Source organism: Callithrix jacchus, chromosome 12 (genome assembly GCF_049354715.1).
Source record: "Callithrix jacchus isolate 240 chromosome 12, calJac240_pri, whole genome shotgun sequence".
NCBI classification, from domain to species: domain Eukaryota; kingdom Metazoa; phylum Chordata; class Mammalia; order Primates; family Cebidae; genus Callithrix; species Callithrix jacchus.
Window position 1 is genome coordinate 78,972,556 of NC_133513.1, and position 12,395 is coordinate 78,984,950.

Below are 12,395 nucleotides of genomic sequence, written 5' to 3' on the forward strand. Positions count from 1 at the left end.
AATTACAACTTCTAGGAAAGACACCTACCAACTTACCTGACCATGGAGATCATCAGCTTCTTGCAACTGGGCTGCAGATTGTATGTGGGGAGATTTCTTGGCTATCAGAAAAAGCCAAGAGTTAATTTTATGCACCCAGCTCAAAAGAAGTAACTATCCACTCATTTCTGTACACAGTCTCAAAACTGAGTCAGAACAAAAAGCCATGTCATGAGTTGGTGACTGCTGCTTAATGTTTTCTATAATAGTCTTTGAAAAGAAACTTTGATCTGTAATACTATTTGAAACCAGAGTGTCCTGAATTTTAAGTCATCAGTAATAACACCATTATCACAATTCATTTCTGTCCAACTTTGTCTTAAGAACAAGCCATTCCCTACATGACTTAAGAACTCTTCATTCTCTAAAGTAGTAATGCCACACATTTATCAGCTTTAATAATATAACACAGTTTTCATTTGATGATTTATCATAATTATTTCTCCACTTTTTTTGTTCAACCATCAAAGTAGTGTCTTCTAAATTAGCTCTGAGATTCTCCATACGAACTTTACCCAAGGGGAAATCTCAGTAAAATTCTTAAAGATAATTTATCTTAGATTTTCTTGTGTGCATTCAAAATGAGATAAACTCAAAAATTCATTGAAAACAGAATGGTTATTTCTACTCCATCCTTCTGTTAGTCAGATTGTAATGGCTCTGGGAATGTTACTGGTTAATATTTTTATTGATCCTCTTGTGATTAACCTCATCTATCCCTGCCATGAAGGTTAAATCCAATTATGGGAGATTTTGGAAGAGATATTTAAGTGTGATACAAACAGCCTACAAAACTCTGAAGATACAGATTAGATGCAGACAAATGAGTTATCCAAACAGGACCTACTCATCTCTACATATAATTTTGTCACTTCTTCCTCTTGACTGAAATGCTCACTTTTATCTAATTGTACAGCTTTCTCTCAAATCCCTGTGCATAACTATTCTGATATTTAATTATTACTAATATCACATATTCATGCAAAACCTCGAGGACAGTAGAAATACCATCGAAATTGACCCACAACTGAATTATCTTTGCCATTTATTGGCTACATGGTCTCAGGAAAGTAACTTAGATAATCCACACTGTATTTTCCCACAGGATTGCTTATAAAGATTAAATGGGATAGTAAATGCCTAGGTCAAATTCAAAATATAGTAAGAACTCAATAAATGGCCCCCCTTACCAATAAAGTTCCAGATTAGTATTCAAGATGTCCCACCTTCCCATAAAAATACTGTGGTCACATATTCCCTTTCTTAAAGTTCTTTTTTATAACTTTTACACTGAACTTGTCCAAAGCTGGATGTATTTTATTAGAACAACAAATGTCCCCTGTTACATTTGCTTATTTGCCCCCATATATTTAGCATAACCAGTCACCTCTTACATGAGCAATTACAAAACTCATTAAAGTTCTAAAGTCAAGACCATTAAATTTTTCAATACATTACAATTGTGACTTGCTGGTAGATCAGTGATGACCATATTATCTCATATTATGAAATCTCAATAAATAAATCATTTTCTTTGATTATTTGGACTTACTATTGAAAGAACTTGTCAGAATGTTAGGGGCTGAATACTCATTTCTCTTAATTGCTTTGAATACTAGTACACAGAATGTCATTGCAAACTTTGTTATCTGCTCTGATGTAGTTTGAAAATCATATTCCAGCCAAGTTAATATTTGCTTGTTAAATTTTTCTAGTAATTACAGTTGTTTTGGAAAAATGGCGTGAGTAGAAACCAACTGAAGGACATAGATGTGACGCCAATGGAGACATACAGTTTGAACTATAGAACTTGAAGAGGTCCTGCTAGCTGTCTCATGTTGAAAATGTAAATGGCCATTTCCAAGATGGTGTAGTAATGCACATGGAAGTTTCACAGGGTCACAAATTCAGTATCCATAAGAAAAGTCAATGAGTAGCTCAGAAATAGAATCTTACCTTTCACTTCTATCATTTGTTTTTCTTGGGTGAATGCTTACTTTTTTATGATGAATGTTCATAATTCTTTTTAGTTGTCGGTAGTTATCCAAGTTCCCTAAGTAATATATTTAGAAGATGGAAACTAAGGGAGGAGAGTTGAATATTGTAATTGAAACAGCTTGCAAAAGAGTTGATCTGATGGGTATTTCATCATCCACATAATTGTTACTGTATTGCTTGGTAATTAGCTGTGAATGATAAGTGGTTCATGTAAATGAGCATATTGCAACTATTACTAATGTAGAAATCTTTTGTAAGACCTTCCTTAGAATTTACAAACTGTGTTCACATGCATTATCCCATTTAATTAATTTCACCTTTCTCTCTCTTTTATTTTTTTTTCCCTGCTGACTCCAGGATTTCAGGGGTCAGGTAGCAGAAAAACAGAGTGCATGTGATCATATTACAGAGGGACACTAAGATTCTCAGCATCCCTGAGGGATGTTACTGGTTTAATAAATATTGAGGGAAGTGTAAAACCTATGCCACCCACTAAGCCCTGGCTCTACCATGACGTTACTCTGTGACCTTGGACAACATTCTTAAGCACAGAAACATGTACATACATGTACACAAATATATCTGTGTATTAAGATTTCTGAATCAGAGTTTTCTTATTTGTAAGAAGAAGGTGAGGAGCAACCTCTCGTATGTCAATAAAGAATAGACCTCATTACACTTGTTTGTGTCCTTTATCAGTTGCTGCACAGACTGAATAGAGTGGGCTGCTCTTATCCATGAGTTCCACACCCATGGATACATCCAAATGGAAATCAAAACTATTCAGAAAAATTTTCTCATGAAATTCCAAAAACCAAAACTTGAATTTAGCATGTGCCAAGTACTACCCTGAATCCATGAGAATGAAGTGGTATGTAGGCCTTGTGTTTGGCATTATAAGTAATCTAGAGATGACTTAAGGCATACAGGAGGATGTGCCCAGATTATATGCAAATATTATGCCATTTTATTTAAGAGATTTGAGCAGCCACAAATTTTGGTATCTGCACTGGGTCCTGGAACCAATCCCCTGTGGATAGCACGGGACATCTGTATATGTAATAAGGCTACATACTACAAAAGTCAGAATCAAGAAGCATTTGTTCTATTTCCTTTCCATCTCAGTCTCTATAGGAAAAAGAACACTCCTTTCTCCTGCTGAACGGTCCAAAAAAGTTACTCTGATTGTTTCTGGTTCATGCCTTTGAGAAATCAGGACAGATAATGAGATCTAATCCTTCTGACATAGGGCAGACTGGGCTTTATACCCTTTATAGTACAATTCATCCATAAAAACAAAGTGAAATAAGATGGAATAGACCCCGAATAGGAAGAAAGAGAGGGTAAGGAAGGGTAGAACTGTTTCTTATTCTTTACTCATCCAGAAAGAGGAAAAGATGTTCTGAAGCCAGAATCCAGTAATCTCGCCTCTCTCTTATAGGGTCAATCTGATGCAGGTTTTCAGGTTTGGCCCCTCTTCCCAAACATTATTTAGGTTTAGACTTTGCCCAAGACTCCACAAATTAAAATTTAATCCAGAATGTCAGTTATGAGAAAGAATGTTCTATATGACTCAAAAACAATTCCACATACACATACCCTACACACACACACACACACACACACACACTGCAACTTAATGGGAATTGTGTTTGTCTCTAAATATCTTTCTTTATCAATGTGGAATAATGATATCAGCTCATGTCACAAGATTATGACAAAACTAAACTGAGATAATGAAACATTGCAATTACCAACTGCTACAGGAATGCTGTTAGATAATATTACCCATAAATTAAGCTTCCCCATATGGCCTCCAGATTAGTTCCATAGTGAAAAACTTGGCAATATGTCCTACCAAAGAGTAAGTTTTTACAGTGAGAATAAAATTGTGTACCCCACTATTTGGAGACTGTAAATGGTCTATTGGTGAAGGTTCATTCATCAACTATTAGTCTATAAATAACTTAAGGTATATGTTTATATAAACACTAAAATACACACACATATCCATCTGAATGCTGCCTATGTTTGTTTACATATTTCTCTACATCATTGTGATTTTAATATGGTCCTTCAGACATATTCAGAACCAGCTGTATCTATCATCCTTTCTCACCCACCCCTACCTCATTTGGCACGAAATGTTATACCTCATCTCAGAGTGTACATTAATCAGATTTACAGTCTTCATATAGTGATAATTCCCACAACTTAGGACTTCTGGGTCACCCTGACAGTGGGTTGGCTGCCTTTCATTCTGGGGCTACTTGTCATAGCTCAGTTTTCCTTAGAAGATGCAGTTTTGCCATAACTATTAACTCCAACACTATTGTAAAATGATGTGGAGTCAGAGTTTTGTAGTTTTCATTTTCTAGCTATTTTTATATTCCATCATAGATACCAATGAATGACCATATTCAAGGAAAGATAAGGGAATACCTGGAACTAGGTCCTGAGCACAGGAGAATGGGTCCACTCAGGTTGTTACAAAGAGACCTAGAAGATATCAGGAAAGGCCAGGTGCAGTGGCTCATGCTTGTAATCCCAGCACTTTGGGAGGCTGAGGCAGGTGTATCACTTGAGGTTGGGAGTTCGAGATCAGCCTGACCAACATGAAGAAACCCCATCTCTACTAGAAATACAAAATTAGCCAGGCATGGTGGCGTATTCCTGTAATCCCACCTATTAGGGTGGCTGAGGCAAGGAGAAACACTTCAACTTGGGTGGACGAAGGATGCTCCAGCCTGGGCAACAAGAGCAAAATTCTGTCTCAAAAAAAAAATTATCAGGAAGAAGGCCTACTGGTGTGATGCTCCTTCTAAGTCCTTATTTCCATGGTATGTTTACTTTTCAGAAGAACCTCTGATGGAATCCAAGTGTTTTGCTGTGGGCAGATGATCATTTTCTCCTTGTCTAATGACATGGAAATCAGAACAAGGTAACACAGATGTTGAAATAAAAAGATAAAGCAAATTTGGTTGGTTGAACCCAAATTTTGTAAAGCTACAGATTTATGAACACTTTTGGTCAAGCAGCCATTCATTGTGATTCATGGAGATCTAAGGTACCAGTCCTTAAATGCCAAACTTCTATGTCTTTCCCAAAGTGGGCCAGTGAATACTTTTACACCTGTTATGCACAACTGTCAAGCACTGCCAATGTTCCCTGGGGACAAATCGGTTAGTAATATAAGACACTGAATGAAAGAAACAGTTACACCGAACTGCTCCATGTAACTGAACACACCATCTAAGTGCTAACAGGCATATTGAAGAGGTGACCTTATTCAGCAAATATTTTTTGAGAACTGATGACACTGAAGGACACAAGGATGGATATGAGACAAATTCTGGTTTCTAGAACCTTACAGTTGAGCACAGACAATCAAACTTGCACAGAAATAATCATAAACCAAGACAGTATGTAACAAACACCCTCATGAGAGATACAGAATGGCTAAGAACTGAAAAGAGGGAGGATCTTTCTACTGTTCAAATATTTTAAGAAAGGCTTCATGGAGGAGGTGCCTTTTGAACTTGACCCTGAGAAAAGCTTATCATATGAAAAAGTGCTGTACATATTCCTCATTCCCTTTTTCTGTGCCTATAATGACTTTTTCTCAGATGTACATTCTGCTTCTTCTAGTCCAAGATTTTCTGCACAGGCTAAAAACAGCCTTCTTGATCCAACCTAACCTAACACCTATACCTGAGAGAAGCCATTTGTGACTCCAAAACTAAACCTGATCACCCTGCTAACACAGCAGTTTGCACCTCTTTCCCAGCACCAACCATGATGTGTAATTTTGCATTCATTTGGGCGACCTTTTAGTATTAAGAACTGCCTCCCCACTTAGACGGCAAGTTCCATAAGGAGGGCACCTTGTCTGATTTGTTCAATGTTGTATTCTTACAACTAGTTGAAAACACCCATAGAAGGCACTCAGTATTCATGGCCATGTGTCTTAGTGACTGGCATGAGAAAAAAAAGTATACAGATAAGAAACACTGAAGGATAAATAGGAAATAGTTACATAGTAGCAAAAAAAATTAAATATAGTGGAGTAGTAAGAAGTCAGCCAGGTATAAGAGACCACATCATTGAATGTGAATTTTTACTTTTCCTTCCATGAAATCTTCCTGAATCTCATCAGTCAGGATACATCCCTCCTTCCAAGTACTTTCAGTGTTTGCTATGGAATGACTTCTGTTAACCTTGTTCCTCATTAAACTGTGAGGACAGAAAAACTTCTTTTTCATGTTTATGTCCTCCACAGCCCAGAGCACAATGTTCATAATAAGTTCTTTTTTTTAAAAGTGTGTATTGAATTTACTTTGCTCAATAGGACATGAAGGTATTTGAGCAGGTGAGAGATGTGTTCCAAATAATACTGCAGGAAATATTTTATATGGTATAAATTTAAGGAGTACAAGTACAATTTTGTATATAGAAATATTATGTACTGGTGAAGTCTGGCCTTTTAGAGTATCCATCACCTGAATAATGCAAATTATTCCCATTAGGTAATTTCTCAACATCTACATCCCACTTGACTCCCTCACCTTTCAGTCTCCAAGGTCTATCATTCTATATTCAATGTCCATGCATACACATTATTTACTCCCCACTAATAAGTGAGAACACACAGTATTTTTATGTTTCTGAGTTGTTTCACTTAAGACAATGGCCTCCAGTCCCATCCACGTAGTTGCAAAAGACATGACTTCATTCTTTTCTATGACTGAATAGTATTTCATTGTACATATGTATACCATATTTTCTTTATCCAATCATCTGTTGATGGACAGTTAGGTTGATTCCATATCTTTGCTATTATGAACAATGCTGTAATAAACATACAAATGCAGGTATCTTTTTGATATAACATTTTTTTTTTCCTTTGGGCAGATACCTAGTAGTAGGATTGCTGGATTGAATAGTAGTTCTATTTGTAGTTATTTGAGAAATCTCCACACTGTTTTCCATGGAGGTTGTACTAATTTATATTCTTACCAATTGTGTATAAGTGTTCTATTTTCTCTGCATCCTCATCAACATCTGTTATTTCTTGTATTTTTAGTAATAGCTACCCTGACTGGTATAAGATGCTATCTCATTGTGGTTTTAATTTGCACTTCTCTGATGATTAGTGATGTTAAGTATTTTTCATATGCTTGCTGGCCATTTGTATATCTTCTTTTAAAAAAGTTTGTATTAGCTACCCTGACTGGTATAAGATGCTATCTCATTGTGGTTTTAATTTGCACTTCTCTGATGATTAGTGATGTTAAGTATTTTTCATATGCTTGCTGGCCATTTGTATATCTTCTTTTAAAAAAGTTTGTATTCATGTCCTTTGCCCACTTTTTAATAGGATTATTTTTGTTGTTCTTGCTATCATTGAGTTGTAGGAATTCCTTGTAAATTCCAGATACTAGTTTTCTGTTGGATGCAGAGTTTGTTAGTATTTTCTCCCATTCCATAGGCTGTCTGTTCACTCTGTTAATTATTTAATCCAATAGGGGTTTATAAAAGAGACTGGGATTTGAAAGATATTTGTGTTGGTTACTAAGCTACTGCCTGTTAGCTCTAAACCCATCCTTCTGTCCTTTGTTTTCTGACGCAAACCACATGGTTTAGTAAACTGCATTTGCTGCTTTTGGCCAACTGGAAGACTGTTCCTATCTGCCAGAAGGAGCCCAGCAGGGAGGCAAGTAGGCAAGAGGAGGGAGAAGGAATTTACTACTTCCTGCCTGGCTGTCCTTTTTGATTGAGTTACCCCAGGATTAAAACTTCACCTGGGCGGCAGCAGTTGGTTCCACTTTTCAGCTTTCTCTCCCTTCCCAGGACCAGCCTCATCATACCCTCAGCACCAGCACCAGCACCAGTTGGTGATGCCCCCTCCTCAAAGTTCTCAGCTCCTTGCGAAAGTCTGATAATATCCTCTCCTCAGAAGACTGGATTCCAGCTCAGTGAGATCTCGTCTGAGCTTGCAAGTCCTAAAACTCCCACTTTTTCCCTTAAATTTACCCTAAATGTGCAATTGCTTCTTGCAGTTATTGGCTCTGTGTTACTCTAGTTTTATTTTTCCAGCACCTCTCCTCAACCTGTTTGAACAATTTCTATATTAAATCATTTCTGATAAAATATCTCACATTATCTAGTTTCCTGACCACACACTGACTACCGATTGTTAGGGACCAGTGAGAGGGCTAATATAATAGCCTTGCTATTACCTTGCTCAGGGAAAAGGCAGTAAGTCCCTGAAATCAAGAGATGAGAATAAGAATGAAAAGATATTAACAATAACATCAGCTAGTGCTTACTGAGCAATAGGCCCATGTGCTTTGTATGAAATATGTAATTTAATTACTGCAAAATCCCTATGAAGTAGTTAGTATCTGTAGGCCTATTAACATACAAGGAAACTGAAATATGAAGAAGTTAAGTGGCTTGTACAGGATTATCAGACAGTAAATAGTGAAACAGGCAGAGACCTATTTCTATCCAAGCAAAAAGTCAACATTATAAGCACCTCGTACTTACCCAGCTTCCCTGCCACCACAATTACTCAGAGAAATTACAAGCAATCTATATTTTAAAAATGTAACAAAGCTTAAAAACAGTACAGGAGTACAAGGCAAAGGAAGTCATTTTGACAAGGTCTGAGACGCAGCAAAGCTCCATGGGATAAGTTAGCACATAAATATTTAATATGCCCTAGGTACTTGAATTCCCAGTTGTTGTTTCATTTTCTTATTTGGATTTCAAATTACTTTCCTTCGATTTAAGAGGGCAATAAACTAAAAGGTGGAGCTCAATTGACATAATCTACATTTGTGTTTACTGAATGCTTGAATTTTGACAACTGAAAACCTAGTGGAACAAAGTGAGATGAAATAGACTTTCTCACAGAATCTCTTCTTTCTTTGGGACTATGTTACTCTTCTTATAATACAAAAAAAATCATGTTCTTAAAATTATTTAGAGTACCTCAAAACTATAGCATAAAACTTTATAAAAGGGAAAATGTAAATAATATAGAACATATTTCAGTCTGTGGTGTTTTATGTTCATCAGAGCTATTCCAAAAATTAACTGTCATAGAGAACATAGAATATTTGGTTTAATATCTATTGCCTCTACTCAGGACAGCCTCTACTTTATGTATTTAAATGAAAGGTAAAGTAAACTTAGAGAGCAGGAGCTCAAAAATAAACATGAACTTGAGGAAAATGCAAGATACATGTGAAATATTTAAGCACCATTCTACTAGAAGAATGTCATAAGTTGCACACTGCCTTCCCAACTTTTCACCACCACCATCAGAAATAAGGGAAAGAGAGTCAATTAAAAAAGTGCTTAGTGGCAAATGCTCTGGAGATTATCTTGGGGTCAAATCCTGGTGCCACCATTGATTGCACTACTGTGGGCAAGTTACTGAACCTCCACAGTCTTCTCAGCTTCTTTTTCTACAAAATTAAGATAATAATACTTTCCTCTATTGAAAAGTTGAGCACAGTATCTGGAACATGCTAAGCACTCAACAAATGTTAACTCTCATTTTACCTGGAAAACATGAAGTATAAAGGGATTGTGTGTATGCATGTGCATAAATACGTCTGTGTCTTCACTAGGCATTTTATTAATAAGATCTATAAATACATCAACACTGTGTAATAATACATTATGATTAAGTATCAAATTCTTATACAAACTGCAAGTTTGTTGATATTTCTCTAACTAAAGATGGGAGCAACTAATACTCAGAGTCCAGGAGAAATAGTCTGCTTCCCATTTTCACACTTCTGAAATGTGTAATGCAGCTGGTGGAGGATGGTACTGTAGGCAAAAGAACCCTTGACTGGGAGCCAGAAGACTCCATGATTTCAAACAAATCTCTTTGACCTTTCTAAATCAAGTTTCTTCATTGGAAAAAATGGAGATATTCTCAACTTCCTTAGAGGAGTTTTGAGGGATTCAGTAAAATCACATAACATTTGGCAATGTAAGTGCATGAACTTGGCAAAATACTCTGTAAACTTCTTTCATAATTTCTGCTAATATTGTCTTCAGTGGGATCAGTTGGTCATGAATCCTTCCTCCTTAGAGAAGAATGATGAGGCTAAGCCTTCTTTACTAGATGTTATATATGGAAAGCAAAGCACAACCTCTTTTCTGGACAGCTGAATTAATCCAGACATTGAAAACATCCAGACACTGAAAATGTACTCTTGAGTGAGAGAAAGCCTATTAGTAGTACCTCTCACAGGAAAAGGCATTCAGAATGGACATATTTATTTTCTCTGCCTCACCTCCAACATACACATATCAACTACGAAAGTCCCAGAAATACACAGGGGTACAACCAAGACCATATTGGGCAAAAGTCTGACTTTATATGGAAAGTTGAAGAGGAAAATATGCATATCGATTTCTAACAGGCAGTTTTCAAGCCCAAATCTCACTCTTGAATTCTGCGGTTATACAACTTGCCATTCTCTCCTATTAAACTGAAATTTCATAAAGAAACCCCAAATGTAAGTCAACTATGAAATTTGGGTACAAATGCCATATTCTCTCCGCAATATACTCTCTAAGCCTATCCAGTATAATGCAGTGAAAAGAAAGTAGACTTTGACTCAGGCCAAACTTAATTTCGATCGAGGTTCTGTTACTTTGAGGCCTTAAATAAGTCACTAAGTCATCCTTCTTGTAGCAGTGTCTTCAGTAAAATATTTCCATGACGTCATGGAAAGTCATATGATATCTACTTTCCAGAACTATTCCAAGAATTAACAGTCATAAGGTACACAGAATATTTGGTACCTTTTGCCTCTACTCAGGACTGCCTCCAAGAAGTGATGACCTGAGGCTTCCAATAGCCATACAGAAAGTGAACATATTCAACCTCTTATTCCTTTGTGGTGTCTGATAGTTATTTTGATTACAAAAGCCCTCTATATCAGGGATGTGATATTAATTCACAATATATGTAATTAGCAAGTCAAACTTTCTAGGAAGAAAATGGTATTTTTATTCAGAGAAACATAAAACAATGTAAAATGTTATACTTTTGCACAGTCAAAACAGTTGCTCCAGAAAGCTGGAGCAGAGAAAAAAGGAATCCTATTTTGGTGTTCACATGGCTATAAGGAAGATGCTGAAATCAGCACATTCTCCTGAGTGCATGGACCACTCAAGGTACAGAACATTCTCTCCCTGAAGCTAATTGAAAGGCTTCTGCAAGCTAAACAGGTCGTAGAAAGGTTTTTGCTGTTGTTGTTGTTGTTTGTTTTTTGTTTTTAGGATTTTTCTGGAAAAAATGTATTTACTTATTTGGAGAGAGGCACTCTTTCCAGTAAAGTGGTCTCCCATAAATTAGCCCTTTATTAAATGCATCTACTGGTCACCCCCAACAACTTTTCTGTGCAGGAAGCCAACATAAAGGAAAGTGAGTAAGTTGAGCCAAAAAGGTATACAGTCAAATAATTCAAGGGCATTTCTGAAAATGTATAAAGCAGAATAGAAGGCCTATCCTGTAAGGTCACTGTTCTATTTCTAAAATAAAAATCTTGGGTGTGGGAGAAGAGTGCCATTGTGCTCTGAAACTCTACTCTTGGCAGAATTACGGTAGTAATCCCATAGCTATTGCTCTCAAATTGAAGGGCTGCCTTTCCAGGGGTGAGTGCTCCCATAAGTTGCAAGCTCAATCCTGTGACTCACTGCATCCCCAGACTTTCAATGAGTCTCTGTCAAATAGATTATGCCCAACTCACAAGTGGCCACTTGATCAAAGCTGCTGAATGCACCATGACGAATTCTTCATTCTGTACCAGCACATAGAAAGAATGGCCTTGCAGATTTTAGCACTGGGTTTACATACTAGCTCTGCTCCCTCTACCCCTTACAAGTAATGTGATGTAAGGAAGTGACAAACTTCTGGTTCCCCATTTCTTCATCTGTAAGATATTTAAAGTGTCTCTGGGTCTTATCAGAAAGTCCAATCCCTGATATATGAGTGAAATAGATTTTACATCATCATTTGGTATTCAACTTAATTATTACACCAATTGTTCACATGTTTTATCCTTAGAGATATTTGTATTCTATGTAATTTTTTAAAATTGATTATTTGATATTACATTTACTATATAGTGGTTTCCTTTTGCTCTGTATGTATTTTTTCTAACTTATTTTCAAGTGCTTACACTGATATTTTATTAGTATATTCCTCTTAATGTTTTTCTCTCAAAGAAAATTCTGATTTGGACCACTGAAACCCAATGATCATTTGCCATGTTTTGAAATATTTTGGCCAGGCACAGTGGCTCATGCTTATAATCCCAGCACTT

At 36.5% G+C, this 12,395-nt stretch overlaps 1 protein-coding gene and 1 pseudogene across 2 annotated transcripts in view; both read right to left on the minus strand.

Moving 5' to 3' along the window:
* LOC128929195 (ras suppressor protein 1 pseudogene) overlaps positions 1 to 7,514 on the minus strand; it is a 29,644-nt pseudogene extending 22,130 nt beyond the window's left edge. The window contains exon 1 of the transcript XR_008475262.2: positions 1 to 7,514. This exon is cut by the window's left edge and continues 22,130 nt beyond it. The product of XR_008475262.2 is annotated as a ras suppressor protein 1 pseudogene (transcript).
* PRKG1 (protein kinase cGMP-dependent 1) overlaps positions 1 to 12,395 on the minus strand; it is a 1,319,131-nt gene that overhangs the window by 1,068,116 nt on the left and 238,620 nt on the right. The gene's annotated exons all lie outside the window — the stretch shown is intronic.